Here is a 25,487-nt window from a genome sequence, read left to right as displayed (position 1 = left end):
ATTCCGTCCATCCCATCGATAACCGGCTTAAGGTCCTGAGGGGGGACATTCAGGACAAAAGAAGGAAAAAGGGGAAACTCCCGCGAGATTCCGGGAATTAGGCCTCATCCGCTCCGGCCACAGCCCTGGACCTGCTGGCGGTGTGAAGACCCCCACCCCACCCAACTCAGAAACGAAAACCAGGGCCCAGAGAGTGTGGCGCTTCTGAAGGAAGGAGCTAGAAACCCAGAAGCCACTCCTTTCCACAGACCGCAGCTCTGGTCCCTCCGAGTGGGGTGGGGTGCTGGGGCCCCGGCCTCGCCGGCCAGGCTGAAGAAATGCTCACGGGGTGCAGACACACCCCTGTGCTGCCTGGGCCGGGCCGCCCGAGCTGCCTGGCAGTGTCTGCACCCAGGCTGCCCCCGGGAGGGCATAAAGCGTAACCTGCTAACGTCTGCAAGGGTTTGCAAACCCCAGAGCAAGTACGTGAAACACACCGAGAAAGAGAAAGGCGGGCCAACCGAGAACATTTCTGCAAATTATTTCTGGCAAGGATATTTGTGGTGGAGGAAGGAGGCGACTGCAAGAGACTGTTTTGTTCAACGAAATGGATTCTGCTTTCTAAGGGCTTCTGACTCGTTTCGGACACAGGATAACCAATCAGAAAATTCTGGAGTCCTGGAGGGTGGCATTTGTCAGCTACTTTGGGAACAGCCAGGCCTTTGCACAGCAGAGCCATTCCTTGAGGTTTATTTAGACAGGCTAAGAATGGCAGCTCGGGTTTTTCTGAACAATCGAATCGTGCACCGTTGATCTCCCGGAGCTGCTGGCCATGTGAGCCCCCAGCCGGGGAGCAGGTCCAGAACACGGGCCTCTCCGAGCCGTCCACGACCCGCCATCTCGTTTAAGAGGGTCGGCGCGTCCCCCCCCACGCCTGGTCTACACTGAGTCTCCACAAGGCCCCAAGTGAGCTAAGGAAATTTAAAAAGCACTCGGGAGCATCAGTGGCTCTTTCTGCACTCACCTCAGAATCGTCTTTGATGCTGTCGTGTTTCCGGGTTGAAGAAATGTAAGCAACTGGGAGAGAAGAAGAGAACGTTACGGTGCTGCCAGGAACAGGGCCTGGGGACACGGGGGCCCTGGGCCTCGGATGACCACACTCGGGGCAGAGCTGCAGACAAACACCTCTGACCTACGAGGGTCCCGGAGAGACAAGTGCTCCTGGGCCCCCCCGAGCTGCTGGCCTGGGGCCTCTGGGGTGGCCGGGGGACCCGCGTTTGACTCAGCTGGAAGGCACGCGCCATCGAGGTTGGTGCCTAGTCTTCCAGGCTTTTCTCTAAGAGCAGGCAGAAGGATGGATGGATGGAGAGATGGGTGGATGGATGGACAGATGGACAGAAGGATGAAGAATGGGCAGATGGAGGGAAAGAGGGAGGGAGGGAGGGATGGGCAGTGGGTGGGTTGGTGGGTAAGTAGATGTGTGGGTGGGTGGAGGATGGAGGGAGGGATGAAGGATGGAAGGTGGGTGGGTGGATGGCTTAGCGGATGCAGGGATGGACGGATGGTGGGACGGGTGGACGGATAGACAGTGGTGGGCAGATGAGTGGATGGGTGGGTGGGTGGCTCCTCAGGGGTTTCCCTGGTGGGAGATGCTGTTCGGTGCTTTATGGTCTGTGGTCTCATCTGACCCCTCGAGGGCCCCAAGGGCACAAGCTCGCACGGCTACCAGACGAGCGCAAACATCACACGCGTCATGGTGATGATCTACGGAGTTGGGCCATTAGTCCCACTGGAGTTAGAAATCTCCTTTGGAATGCTTCCTAGCGTTAAAAAGTCTCCCAACACACACACACACACACACACACACACACACACACAAGAAAACCCAAGAAACACATGAGCAGCACTGTGCCTGGTGTGCACTGGGCGTGCGGCGGCCCTACACAAACACCGCTCAGCAGAGCAGCAGGGTGTGGGGAGACGCCCGGGTGGGCTGGCAGTCTCTAAGCCCCCCGAAGTCTGCACTCCCCTGAGACACCACTGTCCTCTGGCCCCCCAGCCCCGACCCCTCACCCCCCGGTCCCCCTGCCTCTGCCCGGGGCCAGGCTGCTGTGCTTATGGACGGGGACCCGGGGACCCGACGGGACCAAGGCAGGGCTGATCTTCAGAAAGGGGGGCCACGAGTCACCCCAGGGTGGGGGAGGCCTTGGGGCAGCCCCTACTTCCATCTGTGTCCTCGGAGGGCAGGTCTGCGTCATCCTTCTTGCCGTCTACTGGAGGCTCCTGGGAAGGCATGACAGAATCCTGCGGAGGGAGGCCGCTGTTACAAAGTGGCAACCGGGCTACAATGTAGCACCCACAATGCAGCGCCCGCGGCTGCTTCGCACCTGCCAGGCTCTGCCCCACTGCTGCCCCCGCCGCGCCTGCAGGGGGAAGCTGGGGTTACCTGAGCTCTCCAGGCAGGCCACACTCGGTGCCTCGGCTGGAGCCTTCCGGCAGGAGCCCACCAAGATCATTTACAGGCTGCCTGGCCGCGCGCCCGGCCCCCGCATCAGAGCACCCCGAGCCAGCAGCTGCGTTTCTGAGCACGTGTGGGGCACATGGGGTCCCGCCACAGCTGACACCACAGCCCTGCCAGCCCCTGTGGGGGGTCTGGGTTCCGAGCCCGCCGAGCCCTGCCCGACGCCTGACAACGCTCAGGGCCTCATTTCCACAGGCTGAGGCGGTGGGTCCCGGCTGATGGGGTCCCCAGGAGGGCTGTGCCCATCTCCCCCCACGCCAGCCTGGGTCGGGGGTCCGTGCCCTGAGCCTTGGCACAGTCAGGGTGCCCTCAGGATTCTGACGGAGTCGTGAGAGCCCCTCAGGTGTCCTTCCCCTGCAGGCCACAGCCAGATGCACACGGCCGTCCGCACACTGCGCCTGGGACACGAAGCTGCCACCCAGCAAGTCGGGGCTTCCTGCCGACGTCGGGCCACAGGGCTGCCAGGCGCCAGGTGGGGGGCAGAGCACGCAGAGGACACGCATGTGGGTGGCCGAGGGACCCGCGACCCTCACGCTGGACGTTGGGGATGTCGCCACGACACCAGCCTGTGGCACTCAGCCCGCTGCTGCTGGGGGATGCTGGGGCCGGAAGCGCCGCACGGCAGGTGGGGGCCTCTGACTTTCCAAGCGGCACAGACACCCCGAGAGCTGCCCCACAGCCGGGACCCCCACCCTGGCTCCCCTGGGGTGACAGAGGGCACACACGGCCTCCGAAGAGTCCCGGAGCTCAGGGGATTTGCAGGGGGAGGTTGGGAGGGAACATGGCCCCCAGCCTCCAGATGTGCCCCACCTTGGGGCTCGCCCGCTGTCCTGGTGTCCGGGACGGCACCCTGCGCCCTCCCCGCTGGACAGGACAGCACCCCGCGCCCTCCCTGGCATAGCAGCAGCCGAAGGCCCCCGGGCCTGCTGGCCACGGTGCACCACCCGCACCCGGGACTCACCATATGCTTCCTGCAGGTCAGCGGCACGAGCAGGTGGCAGCGTCTATGCACCAGGAGCCTGCAGTGGATGCACCGGAAGCCCTGCCTTCCGAGGCCCCATATCCTCTCGCTGCACTGGCTGCAGTAGGCTCTCTGGGGACAAAGTGACAGCCGTCAGGACGGGCCCGGCCGGCCCACGGGTCCAGGCTCCACGGCGGTGGCCGGCCAGGGACTCTCGGCATTTTGCACCCGTCTCTGACTTGCTCAAAAGGTGGCCTCACGCTCAGGGCAGGTGGTGCCGTCACCCTGTCATGGCGGCACCAGTGCTACGGCTCGGCGGCCCTCTGGGTCTGCTCAGGTGGAACCAACGGCCCGAGGAGGGGCCGGGGCCCGTTCTGGGGGCGGGGGGAGGCCCCACCAGGGGGGGCAACCTGGGACCCGGCCATGCGCAAGGCCCCCATTGCTTGAGGGGTGGGCAGTGGCCGGGTCTCAGTGGTTCCCGTCTGCCTGTCTGTCTGCCCCTGCTCGCCCGGGAGCTGCCCACACAGCGCGTGGCCTGGTGGGTGTTCCAAACCGCGCTCGGGCTGCAGGCGGGCACCTGTGTTCTCCCAGTATTTCTCAAGCCTTAACGTGATCAGCCTTTTTCTCCTTTGGTCCTAAACAATTTGAAATCCATGGAAACTCTTCTCAACAGCTTGTTGATGGTTTTGTGGACTTCTGAATGTTACAAAATGCACAAAAAGGATCGTCCTCGAGACCTGGCTCCACGTTGCCAGCTGTGCCCAGCGTCGTCTTCACAGGTGCCGCACACACCTGAGAGGATTTGCCGGTTGTGCAATTTATTTGCACGTCTGGCCTTCCTTTGCCATCTCTTAAGAGCCGCGCCTCACTCCTGAAGAGCCTGAGTGGGTGCACGGCCTTCACGTGGACGAGAGAGCACCCCACAGCAGGGGCCCGGCCGCCCCGGGGAGTCGCGCTGCCTTCCACACGGTTTCTAACAGCCGCGGGTCCTCTGGGGGGTCCCTGGGCCCCCCCCAGTGTGCAGCCGCCTCCACCCTCCCCCGAGCGCCCCCTCGGCCGCCTCTCAGTGCCGCGTGTCCTCGTTTCAGTCTCTGCACTCACACCTGAGCAGGCACACGCCAGACTCTGTACTCGGGTTTTTACAAATTACTTTCTGTTTTCCTTTATGCTTGTATTAAAGTCGGGGCATGTTACAGTGATTTGTTTTTATTTCACATGTTTAAGCAGATTCTGCAACCTGTGGATATCCTTGCAGGTGACTGGGATTTACAATTGATTGATGTATGGGGGTGGCCCCCCAGCATCCCCAGTGATCAGCTTCCCGAGGTCTTTCCTCTGGGGTCCCATCTCCCTCGAGGAGACCCCCCACCCCGACCCTGAGCCTGGGCAGGGTCCCAGGTGAGCCCTGCACCCACGTCCTCGGAGCCAAACCCCCGAGTGTGTGGACTTTCCGTCGGCCTCCCCACCCTCCCCTGGGGTCCTGGGGCCAGAGCCATCCTGCCCCACCTCTCCAGGGGAGGACACCCCACTTCGCAGCTGGGTGGGGGGCCTGTGTCTCAGCGCTCTGTGCACTCCCAGCTCACCTCTCCCACCTCAGGGCCTTGGGCGGCTGTCCACTCTCTGCCAGCAACAACCCCTCACACTCACACACAGACAGGCACACACACACACACGCATACTACACACACACATCCATGCACACCCCTACATTGGTGCACACATGCATGCTCGCACCACACCCACGCACATCCACACGCATGAGCACTCACCCACACCCATGCACACCCACCCACACCCACACACCTGTGCACTCCAACACACATGCACGTGCACACCCCCCACACGTGCACCCCACAGGCATACACACACCCATGCACACGCACACACGTTTCGCCTCTCCGTGCTTGTGTCTTGGCTGGGCTCCTTGGAGGGTGAGCACTGGGTGGCGAGCCTGGCCTCCTCTGTCTTGTGCACACTCCTCCAGCGTGCCTTCTGCCTGGCACCGGAGCCTGGAGTCTCGGCTCCATGCATGCCCGTCTTGCCCCACCTTGGGCATCCCCTTGGCGGGGCTGAGGGCCTTGCACCGAGGAGGGGACATGGGGCCACGGCTTCCTGTCCTCTCAGCAGCACCCCTGGCTGTGGGTGAACGAATGCGGGGCCCCGCAGCACCCCACCTGCTCCTGGCAGAGCCGGGCCCCGTCCCCCCAGGCACCACACAGGGCATGCACGGCCCGTGTGCAAACTGAACGGGGCACCAGCATCAACTTCCCGATCACCATTTGTGAAGACCCCATCTCTGATTTTCAGGCAAAAATAAAAGTAGCAACAGGAGAAGGAAAACTGGAAAATTTACAACCATGAACACTGAACAGCTCACTCTTAAACAACCAGTGGGTTAAAGAAGAAATCACAAGGGAAGTCAGAAAACACTTAACAAATGCAACAAAGACACAACATATCAAAACATATGGGATGAGTGACGTTGATTCTTGAAGATGACTGTATAACTGTGTAGCTTGCACAGTGTGACTGTGTGATTGTGAAAACCTTGTGGCTCACACTCCCTTTATCCAGTGTACAGATGGATGAGTGGGAAAATGGGGACAAAAACTGGATGAAGAATAGGGTGGGAGGGAGGGGATGGAAGGATTTAGGTGTTCTTTTTTGCTTTTTTTTTTTTTTAATTAAATTCAGTTTTATTGACATGTATTCACACACCACACTTTTGCTTTTACTTTTATTTTGGAGTAAGGAAAAGGTTCAAAATATGATTCTGGTGATGAAGGCACAACTGTCTGATGGTGCTGCGAATAACTGACTGTACCCTCTGGGTGACTGTAGGGTGTGTGGATATATCTCAAACCGTATTAAAAAACAGTAAATGAACAATGGGGGGAGGGGAATGGGATGTTTTGGATGTTCTTTTTTATTTTAATTTTAATTTTATTTTTTGGAGTAATGAAAATGTTCAGAGTTTGATTGTGGTGATGAATGTACAACTACATGACAACACTGTGAACAACTGATTGTACACTTTGAGTGACTGTATGTTACGTGATTATATCTCAATAAAATTGCATAAAAATACTTTCAGGATGCAGCAAAGGGAAATTTATGGCTATGAATGCCTATATTAAAATTAATAACCTAACTTTATATCTTGAATCACCAGGAAAATAAAAGCAAAGTAAACCCAAAGTTAGCAGAACAAAAATTGTTAGAGTGGAGACAAATGAAATAGAGAATAGCAAGAGAATCAACAAAACAAAAAGTTGCTTTTTTGAAAAAAGCAATAAAATAGACAAATCTTTAGCTAACCCAACAAAGAAAAAAAAAAAAAAAGAGAGAAAAGATGCAAATAACTGAAATCAGAAAGAAAATGGTGATTTCACTACTGACCTCACAGAAATAAACAGGATTACGGGGGAATGTTATGGATAACAGTACACCAACAAATGAAATAATCTAGAAGAAATGGAAAAATTTCCTAGAAATGCATCAATTACCCAAGTTGACTCAAGAAGAAATAGAAAACCTCATCAAACATAATAAGTAGAGGTTGAAACAATAATAAAAAGCCTTCCATCCAAGAAAAGTCCAGACCAGATGGCTTCACTGGGGAATTCTACCAAATACTTAAAGAATTAACACCAATCCTTCTCAACCCCTTCCAAAGAGTTCAAGAGGAAGGAACCCTTCCTAAATTCATTCTTTGAGGCCAGCATTACCCTGATACCAAAGCCTTGTAAAGACATCGCAAGAAAAGAAAATTACAGGCCACTTTTCCTTACGAATATAGGTGCAAAAATCTTCAACAAACACTAGCAAACAGAATCAGCCAGCATATTAAACAGATCATACACAAAGACCAAGGGGGCTCATCCCAGGTACACCAGGGCGGCTCAACATACAAAAACCAATCAATGTAACCCACCACATGAAGAGAATGAGGGAAAAACCCCACGATTATCTTAATAGATACAGAAAAGTCACTCAAAAAAACCCAGCGCTCTTTCTTGATGCAAACACTCAAGAAAGTACGAATAGAGGGGAACTTTCTCAACATGACCAAGGCCACTTTCGGAAAACCCACGGCTAACATCATATTCAGTGGTGAAGATGAAAGCTTCCTCCCTGGGATCAGGAAAGAACAGGGAGGCCCCTTCTCCACTGCTATTCAGTGTTGCACTAGACGTTCCTACCCAAGTAATAAGACAAGAAAAATAAAAGTATCCACATTGGAAAGGAACAAGTAAAGCTATCTCTATTTGTAGGAGACACAAACCGATATATAGAGAACCCCAAGGAATCCCCAAGAAAACCATCAGAGTTAATAAACAAGTTCAGCAAAGTGGCAGGGTACAAGATCAACACTCAGAAAACAATCATGTTACTATACACTAGCAATGAACAATCTGAAGAGGAACTGAAGAAAACAGTTCCATTTATAATAGCCTCTAAAGGAATAAAATGTCTAGGAATAAATTTGACTAAGGATACAAAAGGCTTGTTTACCCAAAACTATAAAACACAGCTATAAGCAACTAGAGAACTAAATGGCAGGACGTCCCACGTTTATGGGCTGCGAGAGGTGACAGTGTTACTATGTCAATACTACCCAAAGCGATATGCACATTCAATACAATCCCTACTAAAATTCCAGCAGCTATTTTTTTTGCAGAAATAGGAAAACCAATCCTCAAATTCATATGGGACTGCAAGCGGCCCCAGATAGCCAAAATAATCTTGAAAAAGAACAAGGTTGGAGGACTTAAATGTCCCAATTTCAAATTGTATTACAAAGTGACAGGAATCAAAACAGTGTGGTACTGGCACAAAGATAGGCAAATTGATCTGTGGAACAGAATTGAAAGTCCAGTGTTCCGGTTTGCTTAATGCTGCTGTTATGCAAAATACCAGAAATGGATTGGCTTTTATAAAGGGGGTTTATTTGGTTACAAAGTTACAGTCTTAAGGCCATGAAAATATCCAAATGAAGGCATCAACGCAAGTATACCTTCACCGAAGGAAGGCCAATGGCATCCAGAAAACTTGTGTTAGCTGGGAAGGCATGTGGCTGGCATCTGCTGATCCTGGGTTGTGTTCTAGCTCCTCTCTCAGCTCCTGTGAGTTCTTCAAAATGTTGCTCTTAGGGTGTTTTGTCCTCTCTTAGCTTCTCCGGAGCAAAATGTCAGCATAAGTCTGCTTTCAATGGCCATCTCCAAAATGTCTCTCTCGGCTGTAGCACCAAGCTCCTTCTGTCTGAGCTCATATAGGGCTCCAGTGATTTAATTAAGATGCATGCTGAATCAGCGGGGCCACACCTCCATGGAAATAATACATCAGAGTTATCACCTACAGTTGGGTGGGTCACATCTGCATGAAAACAACCCAATCCAAAGGTTCCAATCTAATCAAGACTAAATACGTCTGCCCTTACAAGATTGCATCAAAGAACATGGCATTTTGGGGGATATAATACATCCAAACCAGCACATCCAGAAATAGACCCACCCATCTAAGGCCAGCTGATTTTTCATGAAGTGTGCTAAGTACATACAGTGGGGAAAGAAGTCTCTTCAACAAATGGTGCAGCGGAAACTGGAAATCCATGTGCAGAAGAATGAAGTTAGATCCCTACCTCACAGCGTATAAAAAAAGAAAAAACTCAAAATGGATCAAGGACCTATAAGAACTAAAACTGTGAAACTCTTAGAAAAAACATGGGCAAATCTCCATGACTTTGGACTCAGCAATGGATTCTTAGATCTGACACGAAAAGCACAAGCAGCTAAAGAAACAGCAGATATATTTGATTTCGTCAAAGTTAAAAACTTTTCTACATCAAAGGAAATTGTTACATAAGTGAACAGACAACCTACAGAATGGGAGAAAAATATTTGGAAATCATGTAACTGATAAGCGTTTAATACTCACAATATATAAGGAACGTTTACAATGCCACAACAAAAAGACAAACAATCCAATGAAAAACATGGGCAAAAGACCTGAATAGATGGTTCCCCAAAGAAGACACGCAGTTTTATACACTTAAAAAGATGCTCGGCATCATCAGCCTTTAGGGAAATGCAAATAAAAACCACACACACACACACACAAAGACACCACTTTACACCCACAAGGGCAGCTATTACTAAAAAACTGGAAAATAGCAAACGCTGGGGAGGATGCAGAGAAACCGGAACTCTGGTGCACGGCCGGGGGGATGTAACTGGTGCAGCCGCAGTGGAAAGCTCATGGCGGATCCAGAGAAAGTTAAACACCGAATGACCATTTGATCCGGCAATCCCGCCTCTAGGTGTACACCCAGAGAGAGTGGAAATGGCCTCAAACAGATACTTGCTCAGCAGTGTTCATCGCAGCATCGTTCACCATCGCCAAAAGGTGGGAACAGTCCAAGGGTCCATCAGCAAAGGAACGGATAAACGGATCGGGGTGCACGCACACCGCGGAGAATTATTCAGCCGTGAGAAAGAACGAAGCCCGAGACCCGCCGCAACACGGAAGAACCCTGAGAAGATTCTGCTCGGGAATAAGCAAGACTTGTAAGGACAAAAATTATACACTATCACTTATGAGAGACGACTGGAAGTAGCAAATTCACAGGGATGGCAGGCAGGTTAGAGTCTACCGAGGGAGGGGGGCATGAGGAAAGTGGGGCATGGGGAGCGTTTATAAAAAGAAAAATAAAGGAAAAGAAAAACAAGAATATCCAAAAAAGCAACATAGAAATGTTTGTATTAAAAAAAATAACAATTAAATGAAAGTAGAGTGTCCTGAGAGACGTCGAGTCCCAGGAGGATAAAGGGTTCCACGGGCCGCTGGGTTTAAGATGCTCTTTGCCCACGAAGCCACAGCCCCTCACGGCGGCTCGGAGGCTCCCAAGTCCACCCAGCAGGCCCCTGGGGTGTCCAGCCACAGCAGCTTTTGCACGTGGCCCCATGGGGCGGGGGCCATGCTTGGGCGAGGCTGGCCGGGAAGGGCCTTGCCCAGACCCCCATCCCTGGGGCCTCCCCGGCGGCTCAGCCTTAACGCCGGTCGCCATGGCCTGAGCTCGGACCCGCCTGGCTGACCCATCTCCTCATGGGTCACCTTCTGTCCTGTCCGAGGGGCCTCTGAGGCCAGGGCTGCACCTCGTGTCTGCAGCCTCCGGAACCAGGGGCTGACGTGGCCCACCGGGCAGCACCCACCCGATCCGACCGCTGGTCCGTGCCCCAGGGTCCCGGGCGCAGAGGTGAGGGGTCTGACCCAAGAGGCCCACGGGCAGCTCTACGAGGACATGCATCACAAATGCACCCAGAACCCACTGCCTGCTGGGAAGGCCCTGCAAATGGGGGGAGCTGCATCGCCCAAGGCAGGTACGGGGGGGACAAAAGGTAGCAGCAGAGGGGAAGCGACTGCCGGGAACGCAGAAGGAAAACACCAGTAGACCAAGCCCTGCAAGCACACGGGGAGGGGCTGCGAGGGGCTGCGAGGGGCTGCGAGGGGCTGTGAGGGGTGGCGAAACGCTCCATGGCCAGCCCCGGAGGGTCTTCCTGTGGTTGAGACCCTGTAGCCAGAACGTCAGGGAAGCTTAGAGCACGAGATGTTTCAGAGACAAGGACATCTTTGTGCGTTTTAGAAACATTTAACCCAAATACAGCTAAGGCGTTTAAAGAGTCAACTTCAGATTTCCGCAACACTCACATGTGATGGTGTTTGGTAAATTACGTAAGAGCATATCAAAAAGAATTTTAGAACAGGAGCCTCCGAGATTCAGCAATGTCCCCAAGGCTATCAAAACACAACTAGAAATGACAGAGCAGGGGTTCTGACGGGGGGAAGACCGTCCAGAAGTGGGGGTGTGCAGGAGGGGGGGCGAGGGCAGGATGCAGAGAGGCCGAAGCACGGGGCTCGGAAGCAAGAGCTGCTGAGCGCGCCGAGTCGCTGCTCAGGGGCGTGTGGACGGAGGCCCCGGGCGCAAAGCTGATTTAGGGGCCACGGGGAGGGGGCCGGGCCTGCCCGGGGCAGGGGGAGCAGCTCTGAGCATCCGCTGCGAAGCACCTGCCACCCGCCAAGCCCATTTCGAATCCGCCGCGCTGGGAGGAAGGCCCTGACTCCAGGGCAGAGCGAGTCCGACCGGTTTTAGGTCCTGGAACCGAGTGAGCTGGGGAGGATCCGGAGAAGCCCACGAGGGACGGCAGGTGGGGCCGCACCTCTTCGAGGCCCTGGAGCCACAGGGCCTGGTGTTCCACGTGGCCCGACCCCGGAAGCTTTATTACTTGAACCTCCAATTTTCATGTGACGTGAGCAACCACGGCAGCCACAGGGTAGGGTTCCAAATGATGCAAAACTTAAATTTCTTAATCCAGTTTTTAAAAGCAAAACTATCAGTAAATTGACGTTCTGTGAAATATTGTACTTCACCCCACTCAGAGCGAGCGTGTGTTGGCGTCTGGTGACATCACGCGGGGCCGAGTCAGGTGGGAGAGTGTCCTCCCGCCCAGCTCCATCCCCACCGATCCGGGGCTCTGGGCCGAGCCCCCTCCCCTCTGGCACCGGGAGTCCCCATCCGAGCCGGGTCTTCTGGAAGATTCCTTTTTGCCATAAAATCGATGGCCCTCAATATTACCATGAGGGTTTCAGACCCCTCATACTTGGCTTCAACTTTCTCTGACACATTCGCTATTTATAAGAAGTTTATGTAGAGAGGGAGAGCAGAGACGTTACCCAGGAACCGGATAGCTGAGACTCTCGCTGATCCCGGGCTTTCACCCAGATATTAAACGCAGATGGAGCCTTTTTAGGAGCTAAGAAGATAACATTGCTGTTAGCTTTGATAACAGAGAAAAAAGAGGATTTATTCTACGCCCTCGAATGCTACCTCAATCAACCCTCCCACGAGGGCATCAAACGGGGACCATGTGGCTACACCCGGAAACGACCGGATCCAGGCGGAGGACGAGGCGGCCAGAGGGGGCCTGTCCCAGGGGTCCCACCGAGGGCTCAGACTCAGGGTGGGCCCGGTGTCAGGAGGGTCACCCGTGCAGGGCCACCACTGTGTGCACGGACTCAGAGTGCCCAGAAGGGGCTTCACTGCACAGCCCCCACGTCCACGCCAGGCGCCGTCCATGAAGCCATTTTAAAGTCACCCTTTCTTATAACATGTGCCAAATGTCTGTAGCTCTTTCTTGAAGTTGTTAGTCACCATTTTTCTAGTTTGCTAATGCTGCCCCATTAAGCACAACACCAGAGATGGATCGACTTTTATAAACGGGGTTTATTTGGCTACACAGTTACAGTCTTAAGGCCATAAAGTGTCCAAGGTAACATATCAGCAATCGGGTACCTTCACTGGAGGATGGCCAATGGTGTCCGGAAAACCTCTGTTAGCTGGGAAGGCACGTGGCTGGCATCGGCTCCAAAGTTCTGGTTTCAAAATGGCTTTCTCCCCAGGACATTCCTCTCTAGGCTGCAGTTCCTCAAAAATGTCACTCTTAGTTGCATTTGGGGTATTTGTCCTCTCTTAGCTTCTCTGGAGCAAGAGTCTGCTTTCAACAGCCATCTTCGCACTCTCTCATCTGCAGCTCCTGTGCTTTCTTCAAAGTGTCCCTCTTGGCTGTAGCTCCTCTTCAAACTGTCACTCTCAGCTGCACTGAGTTCCTTCTGTTTGTCAGCTCATTTATATGGCCTCACTGATCAAGGCCCACCCTGAATGGGTGGGGCCACACCTCCATGGGAATATCTCCTCAGAGTTATCACCTGCAGTTGGGTGGGGCACATTTCCATGCAAACAACCTAATCCAAACATTCCAACTTAATCCCCACTAATATGTCTGCCCCACAAGATTGCATCAAAGAATATGGCTTTTTCTGGGGGACATAACATGTACAAACCGGTACACCATCTTAATTTGCAACACTTGGATCCTATTTAGGGGCAGAGTCGCAGCTGCCCGAGGCATCCACCAATCGGCAAATTAGTAAACCCTGCTTTTCCTGAGCCACCTTGGCCAGGGTCAGGCCAGGGCCACCGCTGACCCCCAGGCACCTGCTCCAGCGACAGACAGACTGCGGGCGAGTGCTTCCGACGGGGACGGACAAAACCCCACCAGGCTCTTCCCGATCTTTGCTATTCCACTGGAAGGCTGTTTAAATTATTAACATTTCGGGAAGGTGCCACTGGAAAATGAAACACCCTTAAAACCCAAGTTTCTGTTCTCAAATTCATGTGAATTGAAGATATGTTTAAGCCAAGTAGGTTCGTTGGTCACATTTCCAAAAGCCCGTTCTCATTCCTTAAACACATGAAACGCTTGTTTCACGCTCGGCCATGCCGAGCCCCCGGCTGGGTTTCCCCGGCGTTTGCTGGCGGTGGCGTCCGCTCCCGAGTCATGGGCTCCGGGCCCCCCGGGACGCTCCGGGTGACTCAGGAGGGCACCTGCTCCCGCTGCCGCCACGCCGGCCCCTCAAACCCGGGCGCCGCGTCCCAGGACGCTCTGTGGGGCGGCCCCCTCTGTGCCCCGTGTGGCCCTGAGCCCCAGCCCACGCCGACCCCGCGTCAGACCCGGTCCCGATGGCTGGTGCCGCCAGGCTGCAGAGCCGAAGCCCTTTCCCACCCGGGCCCGTGGCTGGAGTGGGGAGACGGGGGGAGCCTTGGCTCCAGCAGAAACTCGGGGTGCTGTGGCCTCCCAGCAGCCACGCCCCACGCTGCCCTGCCAGGCCTCCCTGCACCCCACACCCCGGGGTCCCCGTCGTCTCCTCTGCTCCTGCCCTCCCAGCTGACCACCCAGAGGTGCCTTCGGACGCCTTCTCCTCCAGGAAGTGCTCCGGACGCTGCAGGCCGCCCGTGCCTGCCTTCCTGGGTGCTGGCCCTGCTCTCGGGGAGGAGCACTCTGAGACCCCCCAGCCCCGCGGGCAGGATGACCGCCCACTGTGCCCTCACCCCCGGGCAGGGCCGGGGGACACCACCAGGCCCCAGCGGAGCAGCTCAACACCCACAGGCCACCCAGGGGCTCCGAGGACACGGAGCACAGGGCAGAGGTGGCGCCGGCTCAGGCTCGCCGGGGACGGAGCTGGACGGGGACACGGCAGCGGCAGCCAAAGGTGAGGGCTGGGGGCAAGGTGGGCGCGGTGGACACAAAAGCGCAGTGGCAGCTGCCTGCCTCACGGAGAGCTCCCGGGTGCCCGTGACACGCGGCCAAGCCCCAGGCAGGGGAGGGACCTGAGGCAGGGGGGGCCTGGGGGGCACACATGCACTGTGGGGGTCGGGCAGACGGGCCGGGACACAGCTCCAGGAGCAAGTGTGGACCGCGGGGCCGGTGGCTCCCGGCTGGGGTTCTGCCCCGGCTGGGGACGGGTGGGGACAGGCCTGGTGGCCCCCATGCACCCCCACCCCACCCTGTGCAGATGGGGTCCAGGACACCTCGTCCTCTGGACGCCCCCCCTATTCTGAGAAAGAAGAACTGATAAAGGTACACGAATCACGTAATAGCCAGAAAATGCAAAATCGTGACAGAACAGACGGATGCCGAGCTGACGCACCCCGGGGCTGGTGGGCTGGGTGGGGGCTCACGTGGGGGCCGGGGGAGGACGAGGCCTCGGAGGACTGGGAGGGGCTCTGGGCTCCGGGGTCCCAGGGAGACCCTCCGGCCCACAGGAAGCACTGTTTGCAGCCAAACTGCTCCCCTAACGAGGCAAGAGGCTGGACCCCAATAAAAGACCCCGAAGCCGACAGCCTGCGGGGCCCCGAGGCCGTGTGCTGCCTTCACCAGGCGCGGCAGCCACGGGAAAACCCCGGAAGCTCACGGAGGGGCGCCCCGGCTGGGGGCTGAGGAACCCCGGCTCCCGCAGGCGGTGCCCCCTTCCCCCCTCTGGCGTCCCCGGGCACTCACCCGGTTAAAGCGCTTGGCTTGGAAGAGGTGGCCGTTGGCGCGGTACAGCTTCCTCCATCTTCTGGCTCCGCGGCGGTAGATGGATTCTGGGGAGGAAACGAAGGCACCGTGAAGCACATCGTGCCCGCTGTGCACGGCTGAGCTGGGGCCCTGCCCGGGCCCGGGAGCCGGGAGCCGCGATGACAGCCTCCAGTGCCCACGGCTCCCTCTCCACTCACAGGATCCTCATCGTGTCACGGAGCTGGGGCCGCTCGGGGGGCCGCCCGGGGGGTCACGGACACAGAGCCCACCCCCTGGCAGGGCCCGGGCCCCCTCTGCCGGCAGCGCAGTGTTTACCCCAGAGCCCGGCTGGGCCGCGGTGTCCCCAGCCCTGTGGGTCCTTCCAGCCTCCATCCCTCTGGGCAGCTCTGAAATCCAGAACCCGCTGCCCACACGGGACCGGCCCCAACGTGCCCATCCACACACGACCACCCCGGCCAGAGGGCCTCCCCCCCGGGCCCCTCGATCCCTGTAAGACACAGCTGAACCGCATTTCACCCACGACGCGGGCAGGCCAGGGTCCCAACCTGACAAATCCTGGGGCAGAAGCAAACGAACCACCATAAAATTAAATTTTTGAACCACAAGTTACCACAAATGTCACCGTTCTAACACACACGACATAATTCAAACCTGTAATGAATAATACTTCTTGTTAAAAACGACGAAGGCAAATTTATCGCAAGAAAGGTAGGTTTTATTTTTCCTTAAAAACACTGCTAACTTCACCCCTTCTAAATGCTTTGAAACAAACGTGAAAATAGCCTTTAAAAGCATAACTACAACAGAAAGCTTTGTGCTTTTATAAAATCCCGCGGCAAAGGCTACTTTCATGAGCGTCAGGAAAGCGCTGAGGGTATACCGATGTGGAAACTGTAATGGAATGTTTTTTAAATAAGCAAATTACCCGCTCGGGCTGGAACCTGCCGAAATCAGGTCACAGTAATTGGGAAGGCTGCTTCTCTCCCTTTCAACGGGAAATTGAGCAAGAAACCGAGGGGTCAGGTTCCTCGGGGAGCCGTCCCCGCAGCTGCGAGCGTCATACCCCCAAACGTGGCCCGGGCCCTGGCAGCATCCGGGCCCCCCAGTTCCTGCCATGGGCTCCCGACCAACCCAGCCCCCCGGGCAGTGCACACCTCAGCCTCAGGCCGGGGCCATGGGGGGACAGCTCCAGCCTGGGGCTCTGCCTACAGCAGCGGGCACGTCCCACCGCCCACCGTGGAGAAGCCGTGGGCCCGGCCTCTCCCTGCCGGCCTTGTGGGGTCTCACGCCCGCCTGCCTGGCCAGACGTGGGGACGAGCCGGAGGCAGGCCTTGGGGCAGTTTTTTCTGCCCAGAACGTCACGGAAATCCTCAGGCTACGCCCACCTGGACGTCCTTCCAACTAACTGAAGGCGCCCGGGTACGGAGAAGCCAGAGGACACCCCAGCACAGGCTTATTGGGGGACCCTGCACAGGATGACGAGCTAACCAGCAGGGTGGGGGCCGAGGGCGGCACGGCCAGCTGCAGGGGCAGAGCCGGATCCCGCTTCACACCGTGCGCAAAGCGGGCTCCTCGGAGAGCAAGGAGCTAAACACGGGGTGCTAAGGAATTAAAAGCAAAAACTGGAAGAAAACACAGGAGAAAATCTTACGTCCAGGGTGGGCACCCCACCCGCTCGGCGGCAGAAGGACGAGCTTGTGGAGCACCTGGGGCGTCCCCACACTGACCAGCGCTCGGTGCGTCCAGGCCGCGGCCCGTGAGGGCGCCACTCGGCACACAGGCCCCGGGCTCGTCCCCCAGCCGCCAGGCAGGGCCGGGACTGCGCGGTGAGCGGCATCGGGATGCGGTGCAGGTGGCCTGGGGCACATTTGTGGCTGACCTGGGGGTGCCGCCCCCCACGCGGGTTGGCCCCTTAGCCATCACGCGCCCCTGGGACGCGCTGCCCGTGCCGGCCCCGAGGTGGACACAGCTCCGTCTGCTGCCGGAAGTCCCCGGTGACGTGTCAGAGGCCTGTGTCAAGCCGTGGTGCCGGCCCTCGGTGCAAGACCAACAAACCCAGCCCATGTGTGTGCGAACGTGGGGACACGCAGACCCCTGCCAGCCAGCGGCAGCTGCAGGAGGCCCTCGGCCTCGCGGGGAGACCACTGCCCGGGGTGACGGGGGCCGGCCAGGGAGGCCTGAGCCAAGGCACAGACTCATTCTCAGGCCGCCACACGCCCAAGTGCCCGGGTCTCGGCCCCAAGGGCCCCGGCAGATGGCCGTGGGGTGACCCTCTTCCACACGGGGGTCGCCTCTGGGGAATGCTGTGATCCCCACACGGCAGTGCCGGACCGGTCAGCCGGCCACTCCCAAAGCTGCGGCATGTGGATGTGCCCTCCTGCACACGGGTGCTGGTGTGGGTGCCCCCATGTGGGAGGGCCAAGGCTGGCTCAGCTCATGTCACCGCCAGCAGGGGCCTGAGCAAGAGGCCAGAAGGGACCCCGGGCGACGAGCAGGCTGCAGTGGGGCCGCACGGGCTGTACACAGCAGCTGCAGGCACGGCCGCCAACCCCCCGGAAAGTCCAGCGGGCTGACCGCTGACTCCTGTGCCCGGCCCCACCTGCTCCCTGACCACCGCTCAGTGGGCAACTCGGGCAAGTGACCCGTGTACGACGGAGACGAGCGGATGATGTCGTAAGAGACCCCGCAGCCTCGGAGCCAATGAGTGACCGCGCACCTGTGGCCACCGGGGCCACCATCGGGGATAACCCCTGGAGCCGCCATGTGTGCCGGTTTGAATGTATTATGTCCCCCAAACGCCATTATCTTTGATGTAATCTCATGAGGGCAGACGTATCAGTTTTGATTAGATTATAATTCTTCGAGTGTTTCCATGGAGATGTGCCCCACCCAACTGTGGGTGATGACTCTGATTGGATAATTTCCATGGAGGTGTTGGCCCGCCCATTTAGGGTGGGTCTGAATTAAATCACTGGAGCCATATAAATGAGCTGACAAACAGAAGGAACTCAGTGCAGCTGAGAGGGACACTTTGAACAAAGCACAGGAGCTGCAGATGAGAGACAGTTTGAAGACGGCCGTTCAAAGCAGACTCTTGCTCCGGAGAAGCTGAGAGAGGACAAATACCCCAAGACCAACTAAGAGTGACATTTTTGAGGAACTGTAGCCTAGAGAGGAACATCCTGGGAGAAAGCCATTTTGAAACCAGAACTTTGGAGCGGACACCAGCCATGTGCCTTCCCAGCTAATAGGGGTTTTCTGGACACCATTGGCCATCCTCCAGTGAAGGTACCTGATTGCTGATGGACACTTTACCTTGGACACTTTACGGCCTTAAGACTGTAACTGTGTAACCAAATAAACCCCCTTTTATAAAACCAATCCATCTCTGGTGTTTTGCATTCTGGCAGCATTAGCAAACTGGAACACCATGTAACAGGACCCTAAAACAGGCTGCAAGGGCAGACACCCAGAAAGGCCCCCCCAGGAGACTCCTGGCCAAGCCGAGACGCACAGGCCACTGCCCCGTGTTGGGTGCTCTCTGCCGCAGCAGCCGGGAAACAAGAACCAGGATCTGCCCCTTCCCAAGGCAGTGGAAAACCAGCACGACAGCCAGAGGCAGCGGGCTGGACCCCAGGACCCCTGGGGTGGGCTACCAGGGCTGGGGCACTGGGGTGGCACCAGGCGCTCGAGGAGCCCACAGCCCACGGTGGGGTCGCAGGTGCCAGAAACGGCCCCCGCCCTGCCCGGCGCTGAGCAACGCAAGGCCCCCGGCCCCCCGCGCGGAGAGCCGGTGCAGCGAGCGGCAGGAGGTGCTCCCAGCCGGCCGTGGCCTCTCTCTCCGGCCACAGGCCACCTTCCCCTGCAAAGGACACGCGACAAACAACGCCATCATGCTTCTGACAACTTTAAGGCTTCATTCCAAATTCAGGGCGGGGAGGCAGGGGGTGAATTTTTGTTTCAGGTGAAGCACATACATTTTAAAAAAGAATCAAAAGAACTCCCGGCCCTGGGGCTCACCCTCTCCCGGGTGCGCAGGTCAGAGGTCGGCTCCAGGAGCCTGGGGGTCGGTCACCAGCTGTCCCCGGGCCGCAGAAGATGCACAAAGGCCAGAGGGAGGCGAGCGGGAAGCCAGGGTTAGCGCAGGGTCAGGAGCCTGAGCCCGGGAGAGGCCCCCTGGTGACCCCCCACAGTACACCCCGACTCTGCCCCAACGTGGAAGTGCTGGGTCACCCCCTCCGCCCTGCAGGGTGCCACGGGAGGTGTTTCCAGAGCCCCAGAGCCCCGGGGCACCCCAGGCGTCCGACCCACGTCCACATCACCAGGCAGAAACCAGGGGCCGAGCACCCTGGCAGCGCGGGGTGGGGCGTCCGGACTTTGGAACGCACGTCCTGGTCCGGAGCAACCCTAGGTTTGCAGGAACGCTGCAGGGGCAGCACCCAGGGCCCCACATGCCCGGTGTCCACTTGGGAGCGTGTGTCACGGCCACCAGCCCCACTGCGTCTTCACGGCATCAGCAGGACCCTCCCGGCTGCTTCAAAACGAGCGTCACCCCTGAGGACACCCTGGGTTCCGGACAAGCCACGAGGACACAGAGTTCTGCATGCCCCACGCCCGTCTCCCTGCCACCGCTGATGGCAGTGACGTGCTCCAGGCCCAGCGAGCTCCCGTCCCCCACTGTCGGTGCGCTCATCTCCGCCGTCCCCAGCTTCAGGCCGAAGCACCTGCCAGCGCCGTCCCCCAGCATTGAAAAACCAAAACCAATCCAATCTTGGGCTCTTTACAGAAGGTTCCCTGAGTGTGACAAGAACGCGCACCTTGGCAGCCTGGGACCCCAAAGGAGGCCCCCGAACCCCTTTCCACCCTCTGGAGGCCGAGGGGCCCCGGCTGCCCCCCACAGCCAGCAGCCTCACTGGCCTGGACCTTGGTGTGTTACTGGAAGTTGGGTTTCTGCCTGGAAAGCAGGAGCCCCTATTCCAGACCCCAAGTGATGGGTCAGTGGTGCCAAGATAAAAGGGGGGTTCTCAGAGCAGGTGAGCGGGTGACCCCAGCCCACCCCCGTCCTCCCCCCCGAGGCACGTGGTCCTGTGATCCCACTGGAGGGGGTTTCCGGTGGAAAACGTTCCCAAACGCAGGTCCAGCCACAGGCGATCGAGGGCAGCACCGTCCTGGCCCCTGGGGTCCCGGGCGTCCCCGTCAGTGGTGTCGGCCAACGCCTTCACGTGGGGGATGCCGTGGTGCGTGGACGTCCCCGGCTCGCCCGAGTGCGTGGCAGGCTGAGCTCCGGCGAGGCGGGGGAGCAGGGGCCGCCGTCGGAGCTGGGTTGAAGCCCACGAGGCCACGAGGCCAGCCCGAGCACGTTCCGGCACATTCCTGGGCATCAGCGTGCACGTCTCTGAACGGGACGCCCGCTGACCCCACGTGGGATCCTGGGGGACGCCATCCCACGAGCGTGGGCCCTCTGCTCTCCTTCCTTCAGCCTCAGCTCGGGCCACCTTAGGAGACGCCTTCGCTTTCCCGTGACGGTCTATAATTGGCACGGCCGCGGTGAATTTCAACGCGCTCCGTCTCCATGGCAACCTAGTGTCTTGAGAGCTCTGACAAGGCGAAGAAAATACATCTAAAACATTCAGTGTAGAGTCACAGGCTGTGAGCCAGGCCCACGCTCCCAGATTACCGGCCCTCATGACACGTGGGGGGCTCCGGACTCCAAGGAGCAGCCGAGACCCCCAGACCCCAGCCAGGGGGTGCTGGACCCCAGACCTTCAACCTCTGGAGCCCGTCCGCACACAGCGTCCCAGGGCATGGCCACGGTCACAGCCCGTGGTCTGTCACATACCCCTGACAGGGCAGGTTCTGTTGACCCGTCCCCGGGGTGCAGACCCGTTGTAGGGGGACCTGTGGTGAGGCTGTTTCAACTTCAGCCTGATGAAGGTGGGTCTTAGCCCCTTACTGGGGCCCTTTATGAGAGGATAAAAGCCAGAAAAAGCCCACAGAACTTATGGAGAAAGCCCGGAGGTGCTGAGGCAGGACCCACAGGAGCCCCGAGAGGGGCCAGTGAAGCCAGAAGCAACGAAACCCGGGGCAGAGGGAGCAGCAGACACCACCGTGTGCCTTCCCGTGTGACAGGAACCCGGCTGCTGGCAGCCTGGCTTCAGAGAAGGCACCGTCCTGTAGGCCCCTCCGTTTGCAGGTTTTCAAGGCATAAGAACTGTAACTCTGTGAACTAATGAATCCGCACTGTGCAAGCAGCCCCTTCCTGATATCCTGCCTTCCAGCACTTCAGCAAATGGAAACAGCCCCTGCAGCGGTCCTGGGCGAGGGGCCCATGGGGGGACTGGGGGGGCCGAGATTCCTGCGGGAGTGATGGCCACTGGACCATGGGCTCCACGAGGCCCCCTCGCTCTGTCTCCCTGAAGCCACCAGCGTCTCCCTGTGCATGGCTCATTCAGGCAAAATTTGAAACAAAAGTGGCAACATTTCCAGGGCCAAGCCGTCCCCTGCCGTTCATAGCGCAGGTCTGTATGCAGGGACTTGCACACGTGAGTGCGTTTGTCTGCACGTGTGCAGGGCTGTGTTGTGTGCGTGTGTGTAGGGGTGTGTGTGTGTGCATCTGTATACAGGAGCATGTATGTGTGTGCGCGTGTGTGCAGAGGTGTGTGCATGGGTGTGTAGGTCATGGGTGTGTGTGCAGGGGGTATGTAGGGGCATGTGTGCGAGTGTAGGGGCAGGCATGTGTGTGCAGGGATCATGCATGTGTGTATCTGTGTGTGCATGCAGGGGTGTGTGTGTGCAGGGGTGTGCATGTATGCATTTGTGTGCATGTGCGCATATATGCAGAGGTGTGTGTGTGCATAGGTGTGTGCATGGGCATCTGTGCAGAGGCATGTGTGTGTGCAGGGATCATGCGTGTGTGCATCTGTGCGTGCGTGCAGGGGTGTGTGTGTGTGCAGGGATCATGCATGTGTGCATCTGTGCGTGCATGCAGGGGTGTGTGTGTGTGCAGGGGGTGTGTAGGGGCATGTGTGCATGGGCATCTGTGCAGGGGCATGTATGTGTGTGCAGGGATCATGCGTGTGTCCATCTGTGTGTGCGTGCAGGGGTGTGTGTGTGTGTGTGCAGGGGTGTGCATGCATGTGCAGGTGCGTGTGTGTGTGCACAGCACTTTGGGGACCCTGAGGTCAGGCTGTGGTCGGGTCATAGGCAGCCTGCCAGGAGGTACAGCATCACCCCCGCCTGAGGCACGGCCCCGGCTACAAGCCTGAAACGCAGCTCCCTGTTCGTAAGCAGGCTCTGTTCCCAGCTGAAAATCCGATCGAAACTCCAAGGCCTGGAAAAGGTGAGCGACCCTGAAGCAACCCAAGCGGACCTTAGTGGAGACACTGGGACCCGCGGCAGGAAGCGGAGCTGACAGTCCCGCGCTGGGCACTGGCCGGAGGCGCCTTCGGGTCACGGGCAGCACCCAGCACAGCCCGGCTGCCGAGCTCTCCAGTCCCTCCCCCAAATCACGCTGCACAGGGACTCTCCCAACGCCACCACCACAAAACACCAGCTAACAAGCCAAGGAGGCACGACACAGCCAGCGTGGCGTGCGGAGAGTTCTGTCGGCTTTGCCCTGCCGCCTGCCACGCTGCCGTGCCCACTCACACACTAGTGGACACTGGCCCAGCGTCTGCTCGACCTCGGAGCTGGAGAGAAGGGACAGTGACCACGATGGGCGTTTAACCTGGCGAGTGTGACAGAGAAGGAAAGTGGAGCAGGTGAGGGCAGGCAGATGGGCAGTCTGCGTCCAATCTGTAGGAACACACTATTGGGGGGTGGGGGGACCAACAAGAGGGACCCCAGGTCAGGGCAAGGATGACACGAGGCCTTCTGGGGGTGGGAGGTGGCCCAAGTCGGCGAGTGTCAGCACCGAGGGGCTTCCCACGGAACCTGGAACCACATACAGAGGCACCTGGAGCCACGTGGAGCCACATGGAGCCACGCGGAGCCACGCGGAACTACACAAAGACAGGCAGGGCCACGTGGAGACACAGAGCCACACGGACAGCCAAACAGACTCAGAGGTGCAGTGGGAATTGGCTGGGGGTTGGGAGCAGATTGGGAGGGGAGACGATGGGCTGCAGTGTGGGGGGTGCCTGCAGCGGGGAGGAGGTGGGAGAGAGCGCAGCGTGTCCTCACCCAGGACTGCCAGTGGGGGCTCTGAGGGTGCTGAATGAAGGTGGGACTTGAGGAGTTTGTGAGTAAGGGGAAGTTGGGGGGCAGCAGTCTGGAGAGCAAGTAGACCAGGGGGCCCCCCTGCAGTGGGGGTAGGAGCGCCCCCCCGCCTCACCGGGTCAGTGAAAAAACGATAAGAGTAGTGGTATTTCACCGGCGGCCCGCAAGGCCGGCGGACCCCGCCCCGCCCCCTCGCGGGGACGGGGGGGCGCCGGGGGCCTCCCACTTATTCTACACCTCTCATGTCTCTTCACCGTGCCAGACTAGAGTCAAGCTCAACAGGGTCTTCTTTCCCCGCTGATTCCGCCAAGCCCGTTCCCTTGGCTGTGGTTTCGCTGGATAGTAGGTAGGGACAGTGGGAATCTCGTTCATCCATTCATGCGCGTCACTAATTAGATGACGAGGCATTTGGCTACCTTAAGAGAGTCATAGTTACTCCCGCCGTTTACCCGCGCTTCATTGAATTTCTTCACTTTGACATTCAGAGCACTGGGCAGAAATCACATCGCGTCAACACCCGCCGCGGGCCTTCGCGATGCTTTGTTTTAATTAAACAGTCGGATTCCCCTGGTCCGCACCAGTTCTAAGTCGGCTGCTAGGCGCCGGCCGAGGCGAGCAGGGGTGGAATTCAGCAGACACAGGTGACGGCCCTGCTGACACAGTCTCTGCAATCATGGGGCCCAGGCCCCATGGGGCGGGGGGCAGGCAGGTGACAGCCACAGGGCCGGCCCGGCTCCTGTCTCAGCTCCTGTGCATTCTTCAAAGTGTCCCCCTTGGCTGTAGCAAGCTCGCTCCTTCTGTCTGAGCTTATGCAGTGCTCCAGTAAACTAATCAAGGCTCACGCTGAATGGGCGGGACTACACCTCCATGGAAATTATCCAATCAGAGTTACCACATACAGTTAGGTGGGTCACATCTCATGGAAACACTCAAAGAATTATAATCTAATCAACACTAACACGTCTGTGTACACAAGATTGCATCAAAGATAATGGTGTTCTGGGGGACATAAACATCCAAACTCTCACATTCCACCCCCTGGACCCCAAAATGACATTATCTTTCCATATACAAAATACATTCATCCCACAAAATCACACAAACTTAAATCATTTCAGTAACAAGAGTTAAGTACAATATCCCATAGAAATCAGTTCCAGGTATGGCCTGTCCTAAGGCAAAATTTTCCTTTAGCTGTGGATCTGTGAACTTAGAACAAGTTATCTGCTTCCAATATACAAAGGAAGGACATTCATAGGATAAACATTCCCATTGCCATAAGGAGAAAGAGTAAGGAAAACAGGGTTAACAGGACCAAAACAGTTCCTAAAACCCACGGGACAAACTCCATTAGATTTCAGTCTGAGAGTCATTAACAGAATGAAGTTGCATCCTTGGGGCTTGAGAGAGTGGGAGTCTAACCCTTCCTAAGGGCCTTTGCGGCAGCCCTTTCCTCTCCAAATGCTTGGGTGAGTGCTCCAACATATCCACCCATTGGGGAGACCACCTTCTCAGCCCCACCCTCCTCAAACATCGGGGCAGCTCCAGGATTCCCTTCCATCTCTGGGGCACATGCTCAACCCCTTCAGAACAGTGTGGTGGCAGCCAGGCTCTCCCCAATTCCCTGGGAATGTGTTCCACCCTCTGTGGGACCTCGGGTGGCAAAACTTTTCCGGAGCATCGAGGTGGAAGGCCCACCCTCAACCTCCGGGGCAAACTCATCCTTTCCATGCGTGTGGGCTGCTCCGCCCTCCCAGCCCAAGACCTCTTGACTCCAGACCTCAACCTCCATGGCTCTGTCTTTGAAGAAAATTTTCCTTCAATTTGTTCCTTGTCTGTCTCCTCCAGTCCAGACCGACAGCAGTTCTGTCTATAAAGATCTCGCAAAACTTCT

Source organism: Choloepus didactylus, chromosome 2 (assembly GCF_015220235.1).
Source record: "Choloepus didactylus isolate mChoDid1 chromosome 2, mChoDid1.pri, whole genome shotgun sequence".
NCBI classification, from domain to species: Eukaryota; Metazoa; Chordata; class Mammalia; order Pilosa; family Megalonychidae; genus Choloepus; species Choloepus didactylus.
Note: the sequence above shows the minus strand (reverse complement) of the source record.